The following is a 22,347-nucleotide window of genomic DNA, read 5'->3' on the forward strand; positions in this document are numbered from 1 at the left end:
ATTCTCACCAAATCAAAACCAATTTGGAGCCACAAAACCTATTGGATCAATGTATTGAAGTTAATACTACATATACAGTTTCCTTTATTGTATCCCCCACCTCCTGTACGTTCCATGTAATTTTGATACTGGTTTCTTTATTTTTTCCCTATGGTTTTCTGAAGCAACGATAGACATCTGTCGCCAACTGACAATTAGTCATTATCCAACTTATGATCTGTTATCACCATCCATCCATCCATTATCTACCGCTTGTCGCTTTCAGGGTAGCGGGGGGTGCTGGACCCTATCTCAGCTGATTTTAGTGTTAGGCAAATTACTTTTGAAAAACAAATTATTGTTAATACAGGGATTACATGATTACTATGATACTACTATTTATCGAATTTTTAATTATGCCCCCATAGTAGTTGAAGTTCTGTGTGTTCGTAACTTCGTTATTATGTTCATGCCTAACACTGGTTGTCACACATTTACTGTTCTTCCATGTTTCTCCTTTACTAAGTGTTGCCTCTTGTTTTGCTTTTTTTTATCTACAACTTTTTTATTATTAAACATTTTCAAATTTTCAAAAATTGGTTATTGGTACCCCGACTTTGGGCAGTTTTTTATGAGGTTTCCCCCAGGAGTTGAATTTCAACTTTTTAGGACATGTTATTAGATACCTTTAGAAACCCATTGATGAAGAGATTTATTGGCAACGATTTAGTTCCCAGATTTTTAGATGCTTCCCTTACTGTATGCTGCTGTGTTAAAGCAAGCTCTGTTGTCCCCATCCAAATACTTTTGTCCGCCCCAAAAAAAGAAAAAAGTCTAAGCTTGTGTAGCAGGGACGCGGCAAAGACTGTAATTGGTTGACTTTTAGTATTGGTCCTGTGTTGATGCGGTTCGATCATGAGGCATACTGCCCACTTTTGCATAAATACCTTCTTTGTTTGCAACTAAAATATTGTAACTCAACACCAGTTCCAATGACACTTAAACCGTCCCTAGTTACCATTGTTTATTAGCAACAAACAAAGCTAACAAGCTAAGTCATGACAAGTGTCATGGTTTCTCACCAGAAAACACTGTTCCTAAAATTGAATAGCTGATGCAGAGCTTTGAAAGAAACATGTCGGTGCCTCAAGGGACCGTGTAGTGACAAGAGTACACAAAAAGGATAAATTAGCTGGAGCCACAACAGACTGATTAAAGAGCTGCGGGTTGCAGACCCCTGGTCTAAGACTACCGAAACAAAAAATGCACAATGTTTTTTCCACATAGATAACTCTTCAACGTGATAAAGTCATTAAAACTCACTTCTTACGCATTTACACACAGCACCAACATTTTAGAACAAAATAAGGTGATGCATTTTAAAAACTGCTGGTTTGAAAACGACCCAACTTTACAAGACCCAATGGGTTGTTTTTAACCCAGCTGCTTAACTATTGGACCAAATCAATGCCGGGTTAATTTAACCCAGCATTATGTGTTTCTTATTTAACCCAGGTTGCTGGGTTATATATTCAACTATAATATTGGGTCAAATTTAACTGCAATTCTGGGTTAATTCTACCCAATAATGGGTCATATATTCAACCCAAATGCAGGGTCATTCTAACTGCTAATAAATTGGTTAATTTCATGTTTTTTGTAGTCCAGACAATAAGATTTTTGGTTCATATAGGCAGAGGTCAGCAATGCAAATTGTAGTTTTTTTAAGGCTTCCACCATCTTTTTTGTAGTCCAAAGGTTTCTTTCAGGAAGAAGTAAACGATTCCACTTGTAGTTTTTAATCTGTCCGCCATCTTTCTTTTGCAGACTAAATTCATCACACTGCCATTACATAGTCTATGAAGATTGTTTTCTGAACAATAAACCAGTATTATAAACCTAAACAGTGACCCAGCCAGCTGAGTCACAGGTTGGGTCACAGAAACTACCTAACTCCTTAGGAAATAACCCATACATATGACCCAATAGGCTCGGCCCAGCATTTGGGTAGAACAAATAACCCAGCATTTTTTAGTGTGCATAAGAAAAGTAAAACATATAGTAAATCTGTGGAAGCATAGGATCCAATTATGTACACATTTCACTTTTAGCATCTAATTACCCATAACTTTGGCGCATTCACCCTGATTAAAATTAGAAACAGACGCAAAAACTAGGTTTTTAAACAGGGAGGCTTAACCCTCAGGGGATACACAAAAGATATAGTAATTATAATAAGAATAATGTATTATAATGATTTGCATTACCCACTTACAATAATTATACATGAATCAGCAAGTGGCTTTGTGGTTAGAGCGTCCGCCCTGAGATCGGTAGGTTGTGAGTTCAAACCCCGGCCAAAGACTACAAAAAATAGGACCCATTGCCTCCCTGCTTGGCAATCAGCATCAATAGTTGAAATTGGGGGTTAAATCACCCAAAAATATTTGTGGGCACGGCCCACGCTGCTGCTCACCGCTCCCCTCACCTCCCAGGGTGTGAACGAGGGGATGAGTCAAATGCGGAGGAAAAAATTCCCCACACCTAGTGTGTGTGTGTGACAATCATTGGGACTTTAACTTTTAATCTCTACTTTACACTCTGAAGTAAAGAAAAACTTTACAAGTGTCATGTCTTGTGATCATGTTTTGATTAGTTATGTTCTGTTCGTTTAAGACGCCATCGGTTCCTGTTTTTTCACCCCCTTGTTTTGTCACCATTAAGTTTGAGTTTTAACATCAAATATCTTGTCTTTTTAGTGCATTGAATTGAATATATATTTGGAAATGATTTGCAAATCATTGTATTCCGTTTATATTTACATCTAACACAATTTCCCAACTCATATGGAAACAGGGTTTGTAAAAATATATGACATGAACTTGCTTTTTATCCCTGGGAGTGAAATAGTACATGCTTTTGCATTTCATGGCAGAGGGCATGTGTTCCAAACAGAAAATAAGCCAAAACCAATCATGTTTGTTGCAACACCTGGCAGGGAAAAGCCAAAAGTGATTCCTGCCGATGACACAAAGCGTCCATCTTTATCGTCAAATTGGCCGCCGGGTGCTTGAGTTTGTCTGTAAGTGGCCTTTGCTGGAAAAAGTTTAGACAAACATGGATTTGGGTGTTAAGTTTTACTAACATACAAAAATCGCCATGACAGAGCAGACAAAACCATTGTAGATGTACATTGTTCTTGTTTTTCTTAGCTTTTTAGTTCCATTTGTGCACTCTATCGTCAACCTTTGCTAATGAGCTTTGATAAAGGAGTCTCATCCCATCATTAATACAATTATATGCCTTGTTGTATTCATATTACGGTCCGTGGTCATATAGATGATTACTGTGCATGCAGTCATCGTCCTCTGACGCTTTCTTCATCTCCTCCTTTCTTCCCTTTCTTTACCGAGAGGTGAGTGTGACTAATGAGTCTTTAGAGACCTCTTGTTGTAAGGGAGGAAGAGAGAGGAAAAAAAAAAACATGGCTTCCAAACGATGCACTGCGATGCCAGCGATATGCCTCGGGGGCACGCGTTAACTAGAGTAGTCGCTTTCCACTCAAATGAGGCAACAGTGAGAATGTCAAAGAGAGGGAAATAGCGGACGACGTGCCACATGCAGTTAGTGTCCCCGTTCGCACAAGTTTACAAACGTTCAGTTAATGTGAAGGTGATGCATCAATGTATTTCTCCTTTGTTAGCAGACGCTCAACTTTGCCTTCCAAACCCAAGCACCGTCAGCTTTAAGGATAATAGACGGAATTGGACTTTATTGTACGTAAAGTCGTGGTCAAAGGTTTACATACACTTGAAAATAACTTAATGTCATGGCTGTCTTGAGTTTCCAATAATTTCTACAACTCTTATTTTTTTGTGATAGAGTGATTTTAGCACATACTTGTTGGTCACAAAAAACATTCATGAAGTTTGGTTCTTTTATGAATTTATTATGGGTCTACTGAAAATGTGACCAAATCTGCTGGGTGAAAAGTATACATACAGCAATGTTAATATTTGCTTACATGTCCCTTGGCAAGTTTCACTGCAATAAGACACTTTTGGTAGCCATCCACAAGCTTCTGGTTTAATTTTTGACCACTCCTCTTGACAAAATTGGTGCAGTTTAGCTAAATTGGTTGGTTTTCTGACATGGACTTGTTTCTTCATTATTGTCCACATGTTTTAAGTCAGGACTTTGGGAGGGCCTTTCTAAAACCCTGATTCAACCATTCCTTTACCACTTTTGACGTGTGTTTGGGGTCAATGTCCTGTTGGAACACCCAACTGCGCTCAAGACCCAACCTCCGGGTTGATGATTTTAGGTTGTCCTGAAGAATTTGGAAGTAATCTCTTTTTTCATTGTCCCATTTACTCTCTGTAAAGCACCAGTTCCATTGGCAGCAAAACAGGCCCAGAGCATAATACTACCACCACCATGCTTGACGGTAGGTGTGGTGTTCCTAGGGTTAAGGACCTCACCTTTTTTTTCTCCAAACAAATTGCTGGGTGTTGTGGCCAAACAGCTAATTTTTTGTTTTCATCTGACCACAGAACTTTTCTCTAGAAGGTCTTATCTTTGTCCATGTGATGTCAGTAGACTCATAATAAATTCATAATAGAACCAAACTTCATAAATGTTTTTGGTGACCAACAAGTATGTGCTCTAATCACTATCACAAAAAAATAAGAGTTGTAGAAATAATTGGAAACTCAAGACGGCCATGACATTATGTTCTTTACAAGTGTATGTAAACTTTTGATTGTGACTGTATGGCTTATAATTCACCTTGTTAATTTTTTATCTACATGTTACAGGTTATATATCTTTTTATTGAATGTATCAAATGTGATGAATATTTAATGGGCCGCAATGGAAACAAGCCTTTTGGCTTTTTGTGCCATCCATTTGCCTTTTTAAAGCATTACATGGATTCCATTCTTTAAGATGTCAATAAACTAATCAATCAATCAAACTTTCGTCAGCAGACGTGATGTGTTATGTATTGGAGCAGAGTTTCTCTCCTTTATTTTCTGTTCACATCATTCTAATAGAAGTTGACCTTGGTCCAAATCAGATTTTTTTTAATATTGCAGGTTTTTTTAAAGACATTTTTTTTAGCTTAGCTGTTGTAATTATTACAGCAACTCAATTGTTTTAAGGGCCACTTTTCAGGAACGCTAAGGACTGGGGGGCCGGACTTCTCCCTCCACTATCAAGTCTTCAGAGAACCAGTGGACTCTCATTTTGGTCTATTTATTTTGTCAGCGCTACAGATGCGCTCTGCTGTTTATAAATACCTTCTGCAAAAATGTGGGTCTCCTATTTTATTTTTTAAACTGAACTAGTGGGCCACCATTTCAATATCTCAAATGACGAAAAAAGAGGACCTAAAATGGAACGTTGAGATATCCCACTAGTAAAATGAAACAATTTGACTTAATCTAATGTATACAAGCTACAGCAACACCTTAGTTACAAATTCACATTACAAAAAAAATCAATTTAACTGCCAAAAAAGAAAGGTGTATCGAGGAACGCATCAGTTATGTAAATCACAAAATTGGACCCCATTGCACTGTTTTGTAACAAGGTTAAAATGTCCATACAAGGATCTGAGGCCCAAGTTCCTTTTTATACAACAAGTTATGACATGAATCTGGGGGTCAGTATGGACGTATTTGGTCCCCGGGCCACAAATTGAATAGCCCCGTTCGAGCTCCAAAAGATGGCGGTGACCTGCATAGACTAGCTGTAGTTTCATATTTTTTTGTGAAAGTACCTTGATACAAATATCAATAGTATTGATGCCAAGGGTAATATCAGTATCACAAAGATGAATGTAACATAAGGGAATATTTGTGTCATTTATAACATTTATATACTGTTACATTGTTCACAAATACGTATATGTTTATTTAACTTTTTTGGCCCAAAATCTTAGCTTTGTGTTATACTCTGAATGGACTCATTAGCAACAGATTAAACGCAAAAATAACTATTATTCAGAGAAAATATTGCATGTAAAAAGTATCAGTATCAGTTAAGGTTGTATGGTATACCGCTATTAGTATAGTACCGTGATATTTGGTACTTAACCGCCTCTAAAAAGTACCGGTCCATCACCCCCCTGCGCCCCTGTCATCGTCACGTCGCGTCGCGTCATTGCTGGTTTACGAGCAGACGAGCATGTTCGGCAGCGCACAGTCACAGAGTACTTACAGACACAGTGTTTAGGCAGAAAAGGGAGAACGGACGCATTTTGGCTTGAAAACTAACGATAAAGCACCTCTTCCGCCCACTGGAAGAGGTGCTTTAAGACATGGCTAGATAGCTAGCGTCCAGCCCCAGTCGGCAGTGTTTTAGTTACTTCTAAATCACTAATCTTTGCCTCCATGGCAACAAATAAAGTACGTTTCTTCCAAGTATCATTCCTGCAGGACGAGGAATAGCTAAAGATGCTTCACTACACACCGTAAGCTCACAATGTAAACAAACACTATTGGTGGCTCTACACCTAACATCCACTGTAATGATACCAAGGACAGGAGGGTATCTAATCGATACTACTATGATTACGTGTATTTTTTGGCATCATAACATCTTTTGTTTTTTTACAATTTATATTTTGTTTATAAACTCAGGAAATATGTACCTGGACACATGAGGACTTTCAATATGACCAAAGTATGATCCTGTAACTACTTGGTATCGGATCGATACCTAAATTTGTGGGATCATCCAAAACTAATGTAAATTGTCAAACAACAGAAGAATAAGTGGTTATTACATTTTAACAGATGTGTAAATAGAACGAGTAGGTGTCAGGGGTATTTGTTGTCGAACCCCAAGATGCAGAGATGGAGGCAGGCATGGAGTGAGAAAACATGATTTAATAAAGATCCTGAGACAAAATCAAACAAAAGGGTACTAACACAAAGCACGCACGAGGCGGATAACAAAAAAGGGCCTAGCGTGGAAGCTAGCGGGTAGCAAACAGGAAAACAGAAGTCGTTACTTGTAGAGTGAAAACAAAACAGAAGCAGGGAACAAAAGACAGTAAGTTACAAACAAACGAATGTAGCTTACCGCTACGCTGCAAAAAAACGACATGATAGCAACGACAGGAGCGACATGTGGCAACGACAATGATCCAGCACTGACTGGAAGACAAAGTGGGTACAAATAGGAGCGGGCTGATTGAATACGGGTGTGGCCAGGTGCCAATCAGCCGCAGATGACGTGACAACAGCACACAGGGAGACAAACAGGAAACTGATCCAAAATAAGAGCACTTGACAGGAACTAAAGACAGGAGATACTAAACACAGAAGAAACAAAGACAAATGCAGAGGAAAAAACTAAAACATAGACAAACTGTCAGGGGAAAGCCTGACAGTAGGCAGATATTAACAGTAAATGAACAAGTAGATTGATAATTACTTTTCTTCCTTCTTGACAAAGTAATAGAATAATAAATGATACAATATGTTAGTGCATACGTCAGCAGCTGAATTAGGCGCCTTTGTTTGCTTACTATTAAAAGACAAGTTTTTTTGTATGTTTACTATTTTATTTAAGGACAAACTTGCAGTAAGAAACATTTGTTTAATGTACCATAAGATTTTCTGTTATAATAAAGCCAGTAATGCAATTTTTTGTGGTCCCCTTTATTTAGAAAAGTATCAAAATAACTTTAGTACTAGTACCGGTACAAAAATATTGGTATCGGGACAACACTAGTATTGGTGTGTCGTTAGTATCAAAATCCATAACAAATTTGGCAATATTGACCCCTTCTCTTTGAAATCCCTCACATCCACAGTTCAACCTTTTCATTTCCAACACACTTTGTGTACAAAGGCAAAACCATAAATTGCCACTGTTCCGAACTTTCTGAACAAGCCTTTACAGTATTTTAGTCGTGTACTTTCATGTGTTCACTGTACACATGGTGATTCCCCCTCCAATAGATCAATATGAGGAAGCGTGATTGCGCTTCCCCATAGTATTGCTGCGCAGGCTCCTAGTTCTCGACACCAATCATACACAAAGTGACAACTATGTCCCTTATTGCCTATTAGGCTCCTGTCTAACAAGCCTGACTCGTGACATACAAGACACCCGTGGCTGAGCTGTGCTGCGCGGAACCCAATTGGCGTCATTCTCTCCTTCCAAGGCTCAAGTATGCGGAGCCTCCCCCTACTTATCAGGACTGACCTTCCCCTGCACTGTCACCCATCCTGCTCCTCCGTACTCTAACCTTCTTCCAGCCTCCCCAAGACTGTGGCCTCCAGCTCATCAGGGGGAAATTGGGCCAGCGTCGGCTAGATGATGAGGCCGGACGACAGCATCATCGATTAGCTGTCCCCCACGGCTGATCTGTGGCTAACTGCTTGCCGGATGGAGGCGCATATCTCCTTCCATTTTCCCGACACTTCTTTTCAGAAGCCGCTTCCTCCCTTGCTTCCTCTCTACCAGTTCGGGAGAATAACAGGTCGGGCTAAGGGGAAGGTGACAATGGTGGATTTATGTCTGGGTTTAACAGAGTCAGACCGCGTTGAGTGCAGACATGAGGCATCGGGGCTGATGTAGGATTCTATATTTTTACTGATGGACCGTGGGTAGGGGGCAGTCACTCCCCTCAGCTTGGCAGTGTTTTAAAGTCATGAGCGGGGTGAAAAACCGAAACGGGGATAGAAAAAAACGTCTCTTTCATGTGTTTGTCCTGGAAATAAAGTCAATGTTTTAGTGTATGGACCTATTTTTCATTGCGGAGTGATACTAACCACTGCCTGTGATGCACCGTGTTCTCTGGGATATATATATGGCAATCTGTTCAATGTGGCCACTCTCTTTGAGCAAACTGTTGAAGTGAAGGGGGAACATTATCAGCAGACCTATGTAAGCGTCATTATATACCTTGATGTTGCAGAAAAAAGACCATATGTTTTTTTAACCGATTTCAGAACTCTAAAAAGGTGAATTTGGCGATTGAAACGCCTTTCAATCGTTCGCTGTCGGAGCAATGACCTTTCACCTGTGACGTTACAACGAGAAGCAATCCGCCCTTTTCTCAAACACATTACACACACCAAGTCAAATCAGCTGTTATTTTCCGTTTTTTCGACTGTTTTCCGTACCTTGGAGACATCATGCCTCGTCGGTGTGTTGTCGGAGGGTGTAACAACACTAACAGAGTTTGCAGTGTCATTGGGATGTTAATATTTAGGAATGTGATTGCTACTTTTGTTTTCAACCATAACTCTTTTATTCTCTGACAATACTAGAATAAATGAACAAAAGAATACACCTTTTATGATTGGTTACTTTAAACACCTACAGTCTCTGAGTACACGTGTGCAGAGAGGCCCATATTGTGGTTTTTATGCGCCAGGATTTGGGCACTGTTTTGACTCCACACAAAACTGGCCTGGACTTGTGACTTTGGACAGAGACATAATGAGAATGGGTCATAATTAAGGATTTTGAGCCTAAGGCAACTTGTTTCCTCCATATGTTCGTCCATCCATCTTCTTCCGCTTGTCAGAGTTCGGGTCGCGGGGGAAGCAGCCTAAGCAGAGAAGACGAGACTTCCCTCTCCCCAGCCACTTCGTTCAGCTCCTCTCGGGGGTTCCCAGGGCGTTCCCAGGCCAGCTGGGAGACATAGTCTCCTCAACGTGTCCTGGGTCTACCCCGTGGCCTCCTACCAGTTGGATGTGCACTAAAGCCATCGGGGGGGCATCCTGACCAGATGCCCGAACCACCTCATCTGGCTCCTCTTTGATTGCTTGATTGATTGAGACTTTTATTAGTAGATTGCACAATACAGTACATATTCCGTACAATTGACCACTAAATGGAAACACTCACATAAGTTTTTCAACTTTTTTAAGTCGAGGTCAACGTTAATCAATTCATGGTACAAAAATATACTATCAGCATAATAAAGTCATCACACAAGTTAATCATCAGAGTATATACATTGAATTATTTACATTGTTTACAAATGATGTAGAGGAACAGTGGCTTTCATTTGAGCAGAGCTTTTCACTCTCTTTTTAAGGGAGATGCCTGCCACCCGATGAGGGAAACTCATTTTGGCTTTCATCTAATGACTGTGTTTTTATTTAGATGTTTCTGTTTTCATATATTTTATACTCTAGTCTAATAAAGCTGCTGCACTAATTTTTGTTCTGTCTTGACTAAAATGACAAAAAACTTACATGTGCAAATCTTTCAGCCAGTAGCTAACACACTGCAAAAAAAGAGCTGACAAAAACACTAGATTTTGGAAAAAAAAACTGTAATTATCTGTCCATGCAGCTAGTTACTTGATAAGACATCCTAAATAAAATGCATCTAGAAATGAACAGGATAGAAAAGCATTAATCGACTTCCAATTCTTAAATGAAGCATCGTCGGTTTGTTGCGGAACCTTTAAACAAGCTTTCCTATGCGGGGAAACTCATCCATCCATCCATTTTCTACAGTTTGTCCGTCTTTGGGTCACTTTGAGTGTCAAAATTTATGTAAACATAAGGGGTGAGGCATGTATGACATCAACTTAAAAGGGGCTGTTTGCAACATTTAGATCAGGGGTCCCGGATAAAACCCGCCAGCCTCCAAAATCCGGCCCAATGTATTTTATTTTTTAATAATAATTTTTTTTTAAATCTGTCCTTTCCAATCCATTTTCTACCACTTGTTACGCTCGGTGTCTCACAGCCAATCCGGCAAATCATATTGTCTAAAAATGCATTTTCCAATCGATAATGTACAGTTTTTTTTAACCCAATGCGGCCCCCAAGTCAAAGTTTGGGGACCCCTGATTTAGACAGATGCTTCGAGGGCACCAACTTACCAAATAATTCTACACCGTATACCCCACCCTCTTACGGCTTCTCCTACGTAATGACGTAACTACATACGTACGTAACACATGAACGCGCATTAGCTTTAGGTGTTGTTAGCTAATAATAACAATTTGGATAGCTAGCTCTAGCTGTCATTGAATGTATAGTCTATCATCACAACAATATGACTGCAAATTGTTAATTGCTTCTTTAAGACTGTTTTTGTATGTGTGTGTACGTGTTGACAAGACTGGGTGAGTGACCGCCGTAAACAGCGATCATTTTATTGGGCCCGATACAATTTTTTGTAATTGTAATTGTGAAAAATACAGACAATTGTCAAACAAATATTATGTTACACCACCAATGGTAAAATAAACTACTCAGTGGTGTCCTTGTTATATCGTTTTGAAAAATGTTACTGTGAAGAATTTACAAACAGCTCCTTTAAGAGGGCCCTTTTTAGTAACAGTAATTTAGTGGACCAGAACTTGACGAGGTGGTCGACTAAGACAAGTTGTCGACATTAACGAGTTGCAGTGTACTTGTCTTGCTGTCAATTTGATGGTGATGGTGACAAAGAACAAAGGTCAGGTTTTTTTCCATGGTCTTTTATTTAAGCAAAGCCCTTAATAGCAGACCAATGACTATTAGCCTCATAGTGATGGAATCAGAATAATCACTGACTTTGAGTTCTCGTGCATCGTTTGAATGCGCCCACAAAGAAACCGTGGGTTGATAAATGGGTGACTATGTTGGGACGGGGGAGGGCTCAGGCGATGTGTTCATATACGTGATTGTAGCAATTCAACCTTCAAACGCCAATTTGCGCCGAGGCTGACCCAGAGGAGTGGCAGATAATTGCACGGCGTGACCTCGGCCGACCCGCCGATCGCCTGCTCTGTTTATCAGATTTCACATTTTTTTGACGACGTTCCACAGAGAAATCTCAGGGCCATTTGCGAGATGGATTAGATTGCTTTATTGAAGAGCCTGTCGGGGGAAGCGGGTCAATGGGGAGGTGGAGGGTTGGGGTGGCTTTTGTGGTGTTTGTTTGAGGCTGTAGGAAATGAGAGGGGACAGAGACGGTGCGGAGGAACAAGACAAGCGGCAGGATGGGTATGCCAGACAAAGCACAGGACAACACAACAGGAGACGGATAAACTATTCAGGAAAATTGAGATCCTGGGAGAGCTAAGATCAATTTGCTGAAAGTTACTCTATTAATCACAATATAAACAATGAAGCATTATACTTAAACCACACCTGTTACGATTGTATAAGTGTGAGACAGAAAAGGTAGCAAAGGACACCACCAAAATAAAGTTGTGGGACGGGGTGTGTATGGGGAGGGTGCACTACAGAGGTTAGATTCCACGAAGAATAGTAATGGATGGATGGAACTTTATTGTTATTGCACTTAAAAAGTACAATGACATTATACTGATGGGGTCCAAAACTAAACTCCGAGGCTGCCTTGGCTTGAGACGAGGACAAAACCTCGAGCAACGCACGTATTTGGTGAATTTTGTACTGTATGCCGCTACTTTTTGCCTACGATTTGAACTCTGCAGCTTATAAAACAGAGCGGCTAATATATGGATTTTTCTCAGCTAAAATTTTCATTGAACACATGCAAAGACTTTGCTGGGTGAATGTGAATTCCCGCTGTTTAAAGTTTTGAACTGGAAGTAAAAGTGCCGTTTCATTTTCAAATTGTCCATAGCATTTTTATTCGTGTAGGTTCTTCTTTCATCACTCCAAACTAGGTTTTTAAGTTTTACAGTATAACAAACAATTCTTACTTACTAAACCGTCCCGTGTGATGTCTGTCAGTGTTTTCATGCATATTTGTACGTTATATCATAATATAATGAAGCTAATATGCTTACACGTTCACAAGTGTTTGCTTTAGTATATATTACCTTACAATGGCATTATGTTTGTACTGTTCCAGTGTCACTCAGTATATTCATTAAGAAGTCTCCAAAATAAGTCCTTTTAGCTGATTGGAGAGCTGGCATCCGCAGCTTGTGGGTCCATGACAAGTGTCTGTTTTTGTTTAATCATCTGTTATACTGCTTTGTTACAGGCACTGTTTGGTACAGTACGGGCCAAAAGTTTGAACACAGCCTTCTCATTCAATGTGTTTTCTTTATTTTCATTATTTACATTTTAGATTGTCACTGAAGGCATCAAAAGTGACACCTGTGAAGTGAAAACTATTTCAAGTGACTGTTGAAGCTCATCGAGAGAATGCCAAGAGTGTGCAAAGCGGTAATCGGAGCAAAGGGTGGCTATTTTGAAAAAACTAGAATATACTACATGTTTTCAGTTATTTCACCTTTTTTTGTTAGGTACATAACTCCACATGTGTTCATTCATAGTTTTGATGCCTTCAGTGACAATCTACAATTTAAATAGTCATGAAAATAAAGAAAACGCACTGAATAAGAAGGTGTGTCCAAACTTTTGGCTTGTACTGTCTATGTATGTGTTTGTGTGTGTGTGTGTGTGTCTGTGTGTGTGTAAATGTGTATGTACATGTTTTTTTTTTTTTTTTAATTGGGACATAGGTTTAAACCTTTACACCAGGGGTCTCCAAAATATCAATAACGTTTTTGAGCATGTTCTTAATGAACCGGGCATTACCATTGCCATCAATTCTAAATGTTAACTAAATAGTTGACAGCTTAACAATAATATGTCTACTCAAAAACGAGTGTTGCGTTCTCGCCCAGTGTCCAGATATTTTTTGTCAACAGTGTAGAAATATATCTGCCTTTAAAAAGGGAGTAACAAACTGGAAAACAAAAAGTCAAAGCTGACGAACAGCTTCAATTAAAGCTGGTGCCACACCATAAACCGTGGCCAGGCGCCGGTGAAAATTGTGATGGGCATCTAAATGGCGCCCGCAAGGCCGTGGCGGACCGTGCGGAACACACAAACGTCAATTTTATTCAACAGTTCATCAGTTGCCTTAATGTAAAAAGAAAGATTTGCCCATGCTTAAGTGGGTTTTAATGCGGGGGAGCAGAGTTGGCCTGCCTGGGTCTGGCTGATGAAGATTAGCTGACTTCTTCTATTAGGAGACGCTGTCTGGTGCGGCCGGCAGAAATGGCAAGACAATAACAGAGTGCTAATTGTGTGTAACCGGGTCCTTTGCATTTAGTATGCACCATGTGCTTCGTAGGTGGGGACACCGGCACATTTTGAACAGAGAATTTCCCTTTCATTGTGCATTCTTGTAACGTTCACAAATGCAGATACTAATTTTGATCACCACACACTTTGTTAAAACGTACCACAGCATATACAAGTAAATGTGAGCCAAAATTATGACTATGAACAAATCTACAAGTCATGCTTACAAAACCAGCAAAGTCTCACAAATGTTGGCTTTATTTTAAAAGCAAGGGTTGGAAGCTGGGGTAACAGTTTGGGATTAAGGTTAAATTTGGGCAGAGCTTCTCAATTATTTTCTGTAACCTCAGACCCCTGGAAGAAAAAAATGTTGTCCCCCACTCTTTACCACAACATTAGTATAATGAGTACACCTCTGCATAAACATGTATCCTTATTACATTAAAGATGAGTCTTTCCTGGTCTTTCCTGCATTTGATTATTTTATATATATATATATATATATATATATATATATATATATATGTATATATATATATATATATATATGTATTTACATGCGCTGTAAAAAAATATCTGTACATTTTACAGTCAAAAAAATGGTCGCTTCATCACCAGAATTTACCTTTTTTTAAATGTTTTTATTTTTTATTTTTTAACGGCATAATGTAAGTGGAATGGAAAAACAGTGTCACTGTTTTTTAATGGTAAAATGAATGCAACTGAGCTGCCAGTTTTTTTTTTAACCATACAATCGACAGTTGTTGTTTTTATAGTGCATTACTTGAAATTGAAAAATGGTACGAAAGTTGTTTTTTCCAATAAAGCAGCTCAGCCGCCAGAAATTTACCGTAAAATCTATTATTAATTTATAGTGTACAATTTGATAACTTGTTTGAAAATCATAAGTCAAGCGGATAAAGTATTTATTTTTTTAGTTAAAACTTATTTTTGAATGTATATTATATTTTTTTGTATTAAGTTAAAACAATATGTAATTCTATGCAGTACATGTACCGTATTTTTCGGACTGTAAGTCACAGTTATTTTCATAGTTTGGCGGGGGGAGCAACATATACTCCGGAGCGACTTACCGTAAAATATCAAGTAATATTATTTATCCCATTCGCGGAAGAGACGAAGAAAATGTCAGAAATCGTCACACACACGTCAGCAATAGTCACTCACACGTCAGCCAATAAGAATTCGGCAGGAGAGGGTCATGGCAGAAGTACATTTTGGGTCATGGAATGCTAACTGCTATATGCTATATGCTACTGCCGTAGCTATTGAAATGGATCATTTCATCGCTGGCGGTAACTTATAAAAACTGAGAAGGGCTGAACAAAAATGGCACCGACAAGCAGACCATGTACTGCAGATTACAAGCTGGACGTAGTGAAATATGCAGCAGAAAACGACAGGAGGAAGCGGAGCATACCTTTGGAGTTGGCAGAGTTGTTTAGAAGCGACATCGAGGAAGAAGATTTCATCGGATTTATCGATTAGGGGTGACAGATTGTTTGGTAAATGTATAGTATGTTCTATATGTTATAGTTATTTGAACTACTCTTACCCAAATATGTTACGTTAACATACCAGGCACATTCTCAGTTGGTTATTTATGTGTCATATAACGTACACTTATTCAGCCTGTTATTCACTATTCTTTATTTATTTTAAATTGCCTTTCAAATGTCTATTCTTGGTGTTGGGTTTTATCAAATAAATTACCTCCAAAAATGTGATTTATACTCCAGTGTGACGTATATATGTTATTTTCCTTCCTTATTATGCATTTTCGGCCGGTCCGACGTGTACTCTGGAGCGACTTACAATCCGAGAAATACGGTATTTTTTTAATATCAAATAGGGAAGAACAAATACATTATACATTTATTAAAAAAGAACTACAGTACTTTATTCACCCATTATTTCCAGGCACTCGTGGGCCATATAAAATAATGTGACGGACCAGATCCGACCCCCGGGACTCGAGTTTGACACATGTGGGTTAGGCGGTTAAGGGACTAGATGTTAGGGCAGCAGAGGACAACTATTATAAATTCATTGTCATTGTAATGGTTGGATTAAAATTAAATGTGCATTCTCTTAATGATATAACAAAAGGGAAAATAATTTTATTTAATATGAGACGATAAAGGATGTGGGACTTACAATACAAACTATAAAACATTCAGGATGTATCCAAACACTAAATTAGTCTGATTTGTTCATTTGTTTTCTTCTATTATCAACAAGTGAAGTCCAGTTTCCATTTTCTATACCTAATGTGACTGTTTGCCATACACATAATGTAATTTGAGCTTGTTTAGCGATATGGGAATGTAAATAGAAGAAGAAAATACGACATGTTAATAAGGCACCACTAGTAGCTGTCAAGCTCCGTAGCTAAATGAGAACTAAAAAGATAACTATAAAAGTTTGTTTAAAAGACAGTTGTTTGATCAGAGCTAAATAAATATTTTGGTAAACTGCTTTCCTATTTACAATACAAACTACAGAGTCAATCATTTTCAATTCCTTAATCATCCATTCATCCATGTTTTACCACTTGTCCCTTTTCGGGATGTTTGGGGTTATTTATTGTCTCGCTCAACTGTTTAACAGCAGCACGGTGGCCATTGCATTCGTTTGTTCATCCTTTTTTTTTAAGGTTGTATGTGACAGCGGTGATTGACAACAATGAATGCCAATTAAAGACAACCATTCATTCAGTTTGTGCGGAAGTGTTTTACAAAGTTGAAATTGTAGTTGTGACAAATATAGAAATACATTTAATAATAACACCTTGAAGTGTTAGACGATTTTGACATGTCTCGCAATTAAGAAAAAACGAAAATGTGTCAAAACAAGGAGGCAAGAGGGTAAAAAACACCTAGCCACTGCTGCTGCTCACTGCTCCCCTCACATCCCATGGGGTGGAACAAGGGGATGGGTCAAATGCAGAGGTTGATTTTACCCCACCTTGTGTGTGTGACTGTCAGTGGTACTTTAACGTAACTTTAAATGTTTGAAAAAATATTACTTTCCTGCTGGGGTTGTGAATCTTACAATAATTGAGGATTTGGTCCGAATCTGATTCTTGGGTGAATATTTGTTTCAGAATCAATTCGAGGTTCAATACAATGTTTGCAATATATTGTTTGGTATTAAGTGTAGATAAAACCTTTCCATGTAATATGTTGCAAAAGCTCCTCTTGGCTGCTGACATATAGTAAAATGGAAATTCATATGACCCCATTTGCTGCGGTTTACCTGACACACAAACGTGACGGATTGAGGGGTGCACTATCCACTTTAAGGGCAGTAGTGTTGAATATCTTAAAATGTGTTTTGTGGCAATTCCAACTTTGACCACAGCCTCAGTTGCAACGCAGAGTTGCACTTTCCATCATTAACAGCAGACTGCATTGCAAAATGATTATCCCGCGCAGCAAATAAGTACTTTTTAAGTAAAACAATAATAAATACAATAAATATAAATCACAAGTTGGATGTTAATCTATTTTTAGCACTCTTAATAAACACTGTATACAAACCCTATTTCCATATGAGTTTCGAAATTGTGTTAGAAGTAAATGTAAACGGAATACAATGATTTGCCAATGCTTTTGAACCCATTTTTAATTGAATGCACTACAAAGAATTTGATGTTCAAACTCATAAACTTTACTTTTTTTTTGCAAATAATAATCAACTTACAATTTCATGGCTGCAACACATGCCAAAGTAGTTGGGAAAGTGCATGTTCACCACTGTGTTACATCACCTTTTCTTTTAACAACACTTAATAAACCTTTGGGAACTGAGGAAACTAATTGTTGAAGCTTTGAAAGTGGAATTCTTTCCCATTCTTGTTTTATGTAGAGCTTCAGTTGTTCAACAGTCCGGGGTCTCCTCTGTCATATTTTACGCTTCATAATGCGCCACACATTTTTGATGGGAGACAGGTCTGGACTGCAGGCGGTCCAGGAAAGTACCCACACTCTTTTTTTACGAAGCCACGCTGTTGTAACACGTGGTGAATGTGGCTTGGTATTGTCTTGCTGAAATAAGCAGGGGCGTCCATGAAAAAGACGGCGCTTGGATGGCAGCACATGTTGCTCCAAAATCTGTATGTACCTTTCAGCATTAATGGTGCCTTCACATATGTGTAAGTTTCCCATGCCTTGGGCACTAATACACCCCCATACCAACAGAGATGCTGGCTTTTGAACATTGCGTCGATAACAGTCTGGATGGTTCGCTTCCCCTTTGGTCCGGATGACACAATGTCGAATATTTCCAAAAACAATTTGAAATGTGGACTCATCAGACCATAGAACACTTTTCCACTTTGCATCAGTCCATCTTAGATGGACTGATGCAAAGTGGCGTTTGATGTCGTTGATAAATAGCTTTCGCTTTGCATAGTAGAACTTTAACTTGCACTTACAGATGTAGCGACAAACTGTATTTAGTGACAGTGGTTTTGTGAAGTGTTCCTGAGCCCATGTGGTGATATCTTTTAGAGATTGATGTCGGTTTTTGATACAGTGCTGTCTGAGGGATCGAAGGTCACGGTCATTCAATGTTGGTTTCCGGCCATGCCGCTTACGTGGAGTGATTTCTCCAGGTTCTCTGAACCTTTTGATGATATTATGGACCGTGGATGTTGAAATCCCCTAAATTTCTTGCAATTGCACTTTGAGAAATGTTGTTCTTAAACTGTTTGACTACTTGCTCACGCAGTTGTGGACATAGGGGTGTACCTCGCCCCATCCTTTCTTGTGAAAGACTGAACATTTTTTGGGAAGCTGTTTTTATACCCTATCATGGCACCCACCTGTTCCCAGTTAGCCTGCACACCTGTGGGATGTTCCAAATAAGTGTTTGATGAGCATTCCTCAACTCTATCAGTATTTATTGCCACCTTTTCCAACTTCTTTGGCACGTGTTGCTGGCATCAAATTCTAAAGTTAAAGGGGAACATCATCACCAGACCTATGTAAGCGTCAATATATACCTTGATGTTGCAGAAAAAAGACCATATGTTTTTTTAACCGATTTCTGAACTCTTAAAAGAGTGAATATGGCGATTTTACCGCATTTCAATTGATAGCCTGTCGAGCGATGACCTTTCACTCGTGACGTCACAACATGAAACAATCCGCCATTTTCTCAATCTTATTACACTCACCAAGTCAAATCAGCTCTGTTATTTTCCGTTTTTTCAACTGTTTTCCCATACCTTGGAGACATCATGTATCGTGGATATTCTGCGACACTCAAAGCAGATGTATTTCCAACGATAAAGTCAACAAAATCTGCAATATTGGAAAATAGACAACCACTGAATCTGCCCGAGTGCGAGCTATTCAGGGACGACGGCAGTCTCTTCCCGCAGACTAACGGGGTAAATCCCCTGGATATGATTTATGCCACTTCTTTTTATGTCTCATTTTGTCCACCAAACTTATAAGGTTGTGCATGAATGCACAAAGGTGAGTTTTGTTGATGTTATTGACTTATGTGGAGTGTGCTAATCAGACATATTTGGTCACGGCATGACTGCAAGCTAATCGATGCTATCAGGCTATTTAAGCTAGCTGTATGTACATATTGCATCATTATGCCTCATTTGTAGCTATATTTGCATCCAGCCTTTCCCTCCACCCACCTTTAATGCCAAACAAACACATACCAATCGTTGGTTAGAAGGCGATCGCCGAATTCGTCCTCGCTTCCTCCTGTGCCGCTGTCTGTCGTGATATGGCTCAATAGCTTCAGTTTCTTCTTCAATTTCGTTTTGGCTACCTGCCTCCATACTCCAACCTTTCGTTTCAATAAATGCGTAATCTGTTGAATCGCTTACGTCGCTAAAATTCAAGTCTGAATCCGAGCTAATATCCCTTTACCTTTCTGTGCTAATGGATGGGTGTATATAACGACGGTTAAAATCAGGCACTTTAAAGCCGTTTTTTGGGATATTGCGTGATGGGTAAAATTTTGAGAAAAACTTTGAAAAATAAAATAAGCCACTGGGAACTGATTTTTATTGGTTTTAACCCTTCAGAAATTGTGATAATGTTCCCCTTTAATGATTATTTGCAAAAAATAAAAAATAAGTGTTTATCAGTTTGAAAATCAAATATGTCGTCTTTGTAGCTTATTCAACTGAATATGAGTTGAAAATGATTTGCAAATCATTGTATTCCGTTTTTACTTACAGCTAAAAACTTCCCAACTCATATGGAAACAGGGTTTGTGTAATGTCACCGCTTTCATGTTAATTTCAAAATAACTGGTGTTTGTGTTTCATCATTTAAGATATATACTCCAGAAAAAAACAGGAGGGTGTGCCAAGGCAATGATGGTTTCTCCCTATCATAGTGAGAAAAAACAATTGCTTTGATGCAAACGAGCAATCCTAACGTCAAAGCCAACAACAATCGATGTTCTATAAATCCCCCTTGTTAGCAATTAGGTATTGTATGGCAGAACGATAGCTGTAGATCGACAACTACCAGTCAAAAATAGTCGGAATCCCCCACATAAGCATTTTATTTAGTTGTAATCAAATGGCATTCTGATCACCTTTTGTGACCAGAATGTTTATAACACCTGTTATGTCTTGCAGAGTATTTTAAGAATGGTTAAAAGAACAGTGTTTGTTGGAGACAGGTGGCGTCACAGACCACCACCTCTGTTCAGGGATGGTTTTTCAACTTTGACATAGATTGCTTCCCTCACTCCTTTTGTACCATTTGTCCTTCCTGTCCAGAATCTATACATGTTCGTTCTCAAAGGAGTGCTGTTTCTCCCTGAGTTGCAGGTAGAAAGTCTTAACTTGAAGAGTTTGCCCATCTATGCTTTGCCACGCGTCTGTTCAGTGGTTGTTTTTTTTCCCCAATATACGAATCAGTGCATTCATCATTACACTGGATAGCATACAAAAGATTGTTTTTGTGAGTGTGGTGTGTCCGGTCTTTAGGATGAACCAGTCTCTGTTGCAGGGTGTTGCCTGTCGTTTGAAGTCTTTACTACGATAGGGTGAAACCATCCATGTCCAGGCACACCCTCCTGGTTTTTGGAGTATAGATATCTGGGGTTTTGGCACTAGCCGCTGGACTAGATCTGACCAGTCTGTCTATGAGCATGAACTAGTGAGGCCTCCTCGGATGAGCAGCGAAACGTCTTCTAAGACACATGTCCTGAGATGACAATGACCTTAGATGAACGAGAACATTCATAAACATAATTTAAAGGCCTTCTGAAATGAGATTTTCTTATTTAAACGGGGATAGCAGGTGCATTCTATGTGTCATACTAGATAATTTCGCGATATTACCATATTTTTGCTGAAAGGATTTAGTAGAGAACATCCACGATAAAGTTCGCAACTGGAGAAAAGCCTGCCTCTACCGGAAGTCACAGAAGATGACGTCACATGTTGATTGCTCCTCATATATTCCATTGATTTTAATGGGAGCCTCCAACAAAAACAGTTATTCGGACCGAAAAAACGACAATTTCCTCATTAATTTGAGCGAGGATGAAAGATTTGTGTTTGAGTATATTGATAGCGACGGACTAGAAAAAAAAAACGCCATTGCAATCGCGTTGCATTGAGACGGATTCATATGTTTTTAGAGACATTTACTATGATAATTCTGGGAAATCCCTTATCTTTCTATTTTGTTGCTAGTGTTTTAATGAGTTTAATAGTACCTGATAGTCAGAAGTGTACGTCCACGGCCGGGTGTTGACGCGCATTGTCTCAGGGAAGCCGACTGCAGCTGTACGGGAGGCGCAAGCTCAGCTGATATCCGGTAAGTGGCGACTTTTTAACCACAATTTACTCACCGAAACCTGCTAGTTGACAAGTGGTCGGGATCCATGTCCGCTGTGATCCATAGTAAAGTTTCAACTCCGTGAATTTTAAACAAGGAATCACCGTGTGTTTGTGTGTCTAAAGGCTAAAGCTTCCCAACTCCATTGTTCTACTTTGACTTTTCCAATATTAATTGAACAAATTGCAAAAGATTCAGCAAGACAGATCTCCAAAACACTGTGTAATTATGCCGTTAAAGCAGACGACTTTTAGCTGTGTGTTTGCGCAGCGCTCATATTCATAACAGCCCGTGACGTCACGCGTACACATCATCATTACGCAACGTTTTTAAGAAAAAAGTCCCGGGAAATTTAAAATTGCAATTTAGTAAACTAAAAAGGCCGTATTGCCATGTGTTGAAATGTTAATATTTCATCATTGATGTATAAACTATCAGACTGTGTGGTGGGTAGTAGTGGGTTTCAGTAGGCCTTTAAGATACAGTCCAAAAGACTTATCTACAATTTTCCC

The 22,347-nt window shown here is 39.0% G+C and overlaps 1 protein-coding gene across 4 annotated transcripts in view; it reads right to left on the reverse strand.

The window, feature by feature from the left end:
* The window catches only part of lmo3 (LIM domain only 3), a 130,383-nt gene that overhangs the window by 14,474 nt on the left and 93,562 nt on the right, over positions 1 to 22,347 (reverse strand). The gene's annotated exons all lie outside the window — the stretch shown is intronic.

This window comes from Nerophis ophidion, linkage group LG10 (genome assembly GCF_033978795.1).
Source record: "Nerophis ophidion isolate RoL-2023_Sa linkage group LG10, RoL_Noph_v1.0, whole genome shotgun sequence".
NCBI classification, from domain to species: domain Eukaryota; kingdom Metazoa; phylum Chordata; class Actinopteri; order Syngnathiformes; family Syngnathidae; genus Nerophis; species Nerophis ophidion.